The sequence below is a fragment of the Elephantulus edwardii genome, unplaced genomic scaffold (genome assembly GCF_000299155.1).
Source record: "Elephantulus edwardii isolate Elephantulus edwardi_28Jun2011 unplaced genomic scaffold, EleEdw1.0 scaffold00086, whole genome shotgun sequence".
In the NCBI taxonomy this organism is placed as follows: Eukaryota; Metazoa; Chordata; class Mammalia; order Macroscelidea; family Macroscelididae; genus Elephantulus; species Elephantulus edwardii.
The window spans coordinates 441477-446084 of NW_006399836.1; the positions used below are offsets into that span (position 1 = coordinate 441477).

The window sequence follows — 4608 nt, forward strand, 5'->3', positions numbered from 1 at the left end:
GTACTTTAGAGAGGTCCCTAACAGCAGACTTTCCCATCGCAATATGCTTTTTTTATTTCCTGGCTACTGGTGCCAAGAGTGTTGACTGTGATGGGAAGTTTTTCTTGATTAGTGTTCTGTTTCCATACCTTTTCAATTATATGCAGAACAGATTATCTGGGAGGCTGGGTTGAATGAGGAGGAATGTGGTATCAGGATTGGAAGAAGATTCATCAACAACCTGTATTATGCAGATGGTGCAACCCTGCTTGCTGAAACTGAGAAGGACCTGAAGTGCTTGCTGCAGAACGTCAAGGACTATAGTCTTCTATATGAATTGAAGCTCAGCATCAAGAAGGCAAAGATCCTCACCACTGGGCTGATTGGTAGCATCTTGATGGATGGTGAAGAGATTGAGATTGTTAACGGCTTTAGTTTGCTTGGCTCCACAATCAACACTCTTGGTTCCAGCAGCCAGGAAATCAAGAGACAAATTGCATTGGGAAAGGTGGCTGTCCCAGACCTCTCCAGAGTACTGAAGAGCAACAATGTCAGTCTGGAATCTAAGGTGTGCCTGATGCGGGCCATGGTCTTTGCAGTTGCTTGCTATGCATCAGAAAGCCAGACAATGACTAGGGATTATAGAAAGAGAATTGATGCCTTTGAGCTGTGGTGCTGGAGAAGAATGTTGAATATACCATGGACTGCCAGGAGAACAAACAGGTTTGTCCTAGAGAGGGTGAAGCTGGCTTGCTCCTTGGAGGCAAGGATTCTGAGGTTTCATCTGACATACTGTGGGCATGTTGCAAGGCAGGACCAGTCCTTGGAGAGAGACATCATGTTTGGAAGGACGGAGGGACAGAGAAAGAGAGGGAGACCATCAATGAGATGTATTGATGCAGTGACTAGAGTAATGAGAGTAGATGCATCAGAGACAGTGAAGTTGGCACTGGATAGAACAGGTTGTGCATAGGGTTGCTATGAGTTGCAAGCAAGGTGACAGCACATAACAACAAGTGTTAGGTTGTTTCTATTGTGTCTACGAAAGTTGTTGGTTCTCCTCTTTAAAATGTTACTAATTAGTTGCCAAGTTAAAATGTTCACTCTGTGACGTGAGTTACTCACTCTATGGTAAGTCCTATCCAGGAAAATTTGCCTTTCCTGAAGTCCTTGAAGTTCTCTCTCATCTACATTGCAGCCCTGTATGAATCTCACCTTGAAGTAGTCCCCTGACACCAACTCTATAGGTCTCTTTCATGTATGAAGTGGTTGAGTGGTGTGAGACCAGGTGCTCTACTCAAGCGGTTTCTCATACACCTTTTCTCCTGGAGCTTGATGTCCTCCTTTGTCTCTGGAGTGGCATGAGATCAGAGATCATGGATGCCAATTCGAGCAGCTTGTGTGCAGGGGTTTACAAGTCAGCTGTCTCTCTCTCACGGAGAGCAATGAAAATTCTTTCCTTTGCTTGAAGTTTCATATACTAAAGTCTCTTGTCCCGTTTGATCCCTGGGGTGGCCCCACGGCGATACAGGCAAGGACCTCTGATGGGGGGACCTATAACCCCAGGGACACCTCAGTCCCGTCCGACCCTCTTCTTTTTTAAGTGTCTTACCTGGCATATAGCAAACAGTAAACATGACCTACATGATGAGCCAGTAGATAGCATATTGATAGATGGAGAAAGGATGGAGGTTGTTAATTATTTCATCTTGCTTGGATCCATAATCAGCACTCTTGGCATCAGCAGTTAGGAAATCAAAAGGCATGGGGGGAAATTGGCTATCAAGGACCTCTCTAGAATGCTAAAGAGCATTGTTGTAACTCTAGAGACTAAGGTGTACCTTATCCAGACTATGGTCTTCTCAATAGCTAGGCATTGAAGAGCTGGACAATGACTAAGGATTACAGAAGAAGAATCGATGTCTTTAAGTTGTAGTGCTCCAGAAGTGTATTGAACATACCGTGGACCACCAAGAGAACAAACAGCTCTGCCCTGGAGAAAGTAAACAAAGTTGCTCTTTGGAGGCAAGGATTTTGAGGCTCTGTCTCACATACTTTGGGAATGTTGCCAGGAGGGACCAGTCCTTGAAGAAGGACATCACGCTTGGATGGGTAGAGGGTCAGTGCAGGAGAAGATAATCCTGGATAAGATGGACTGACACAGTGACTGTGGCAATGGGGTCAGGTGTGTCAGGTGGTGAGGCTGGCTCAGGATAGGATGAGGTTTAAAGCTTTTGTTCATTTATTGTTGTTATGTGTTACTGAGTTTCTTGCGACTCACAGTGACCCTAAGTACAACAGCTCTGAAACCTGCTCTATCCTGAGACAACCTTATTGTCTCTTATCATTTTATTTCCTGGCTGCTGTTAACAAGAGTGTTGGTTGTGGAGCCAAGCAAACTGAAGATATTTACACTCTAAATCTCTTCACTGTCTATTATGATGCTGCCTGTTGGCCCAGTGGTGAGAATCTTTCTTCTTGATGTTAAGTTTCAATCCATACTTAAGGCTGCAGTCCTTGACCTTCTGCAGCAAGCGCTTCAGGTCCTCCTCAGAGAATCTTTCTTCTTGATGTTAAGTTTCAATCCATACTTAAGGCTGCAGTCCTTGACCTTCTGCAGCAAGCGCTTCAGGTCCTCCTCAGTTTCAGCAAGCAAAGTTGCATCATCTGTCTAGCCCATGTTGATGAGTCTTCCTCCAATCCTGATGCCAAATTCCTCCTGGTACAGCCCAGGCTCCTGATAATCTGTTTCATGTATAGGTTGAAAAAGTATGGGGATAGGATACATCCCTGGGGTACACCTTTCCTGATTTTGAAACCCCATAGTTGACTTGACAGCATGTGATGGTGATTAATTATGAAATGCTTTCTCACGTAACTGATACCTCGTGACACGTGATGATGATGATGATGAAGAAATGCTTTCTGTCTTACCTGATGCCTCATTCCCTCCTGTGTTCAGCCCCTGTCATAGGCTGCAGGGAGTTAGGCTCAGCCCATCAGCACCGAATCTGGCATCCCTCAGGCCCTGCCCACACACTGTGCGCCCCTCCTCAAAGCCTGTGTCCAAACTCAGCTTTCCACAAAGCCCTCCCTGCTCTGTCCTGGGCATCTCAGACACTCAGCTTCCCAGACAACATTGAGCTGGGACCCTGTGCTCATCCTGGAGGAAAGTTTCTGTTGTGACACTTAACTTGTGGGTTCTTTGAAAGCACCTCTCCCCAGCACCTTCCTCAGGGCAGCTCCTCCCGGCAGGTGCTCCCGCTGGCTGTCTCCTGATTGGTCACTGATCAAGGACAGTGACATCATATATCCCGTGAACAACCCCACCAGTGAGCTGCACTTAGGATGGTGTCACCTGCATGAGTCTTTGTCATCTCAGGCAGTGTGTTTTCTGGATCCTTCCCTAACCCTAACCCTGTACACACACAAACAGAAGTTGTGAGCAGTATTGATGTGTTTATGTATAAAGGGATCGTGGTGCTTTTCATCAAATAGACAAGGACGTTCCTGTTGTTGTCAGGGACCACTGAGTCCCCTTAGATTCATAGTGCACCATGAGCACCAGAGAGACTTGCTCTGATTCGACACCGTCCTTACTGTCTCCAGGTGCTTAAGCCCGTTGTTCCAGTCTCTGGGTGAGTTGCTCTCTTTGAGGGTCTTCCTCTCCTTCTCTGACTCTCCACTATACGCAGGATATTGTGCTTTTCCAAGGACTGGTCCCACCTGACAACATGCCCACCTCGTGTGATACAGTGTTACCATCCTTGGTGGCACTTAGGACACAGAATTCTTTGTTCTTTAGGCTGTCCACAGAATACTCACTACTCTTCACTTAGGTATGAATTCAAAGGCACGGCTGCTGCTGCTGCTTCGGTCCTCCTTATTCACTGTCTAACTTTCACAAGCAGTGGAAAATTCCATGAGTTGGTAAAGAGCACTTTGGTCTTTAGACACAAGGAGGGGGGAAAATAGACTGGCATCCTTGCTCTTCAACACTTTAAAGAGGTCCATATGGGAGGGAACAAATCATACCCTTAAAGGCCTCTACTCCTACCCCAAAATATTTTAGCTTGTCATTTAAACTTGTAGATCATAAAGAAACTTTGTAGGAATTTTGGTGTCTTCCCTCCCCAGACAAGGTTTGTTTTGGTCATGCTTTCTGGAGTATATTAGAGATGTGTGTCAATAGCCAGGATGTGTGTGAATAGAAATCTGACGTACCAGACTTGAATGCCATTGGATGTAGTCATCACTGAGCTGCATTTGGACAGCTTGGATGGATGGCCTTTGACTGGATGTCCAGGGCTGATGAGCTCATGGTCAAGTGGACCACTGTGCCCGGCCTCAGTGCCCGTCACACCCTTGGCTCCTGTGTCACTCAGCGTGAACAGACTGTGCTGGAGGCCATGGAGAAAGGCCCCAGACCCCTCCCTGGAGGCCACGGAGAAAGGCCCCAGACCCCGCCCTGGAGGCCACGGAGAAAGGCCCCAGACCCCGCCCTGGAGGCCACGGAGAAAGGCCCCAGGCCCCTCCCTGGAGGCCACGGAGAAAGGCCCCAGGCCCAGGCCCCGCCCTGGAGGCCACGGAGAAAGGCCCCAGGCCCCGCCCTGGAGGCCACGGAGAAAG

General features: G+C 47.5%; 1 protein-coding gene across 1 annotated transcript in view; it reads left to right on the forward strand.

Moving 5' to 3' along the window:
* EFCAB6 (EF-hand calcium binding domain 6) overlaps window positions 1–4608 on the forward strand; it is a 415417-nt gene that overhangs the window by 264249 nt on the left and 146560 nt on the right. The gene's annotated exons all lie outside the window — the stretch shown is intronic.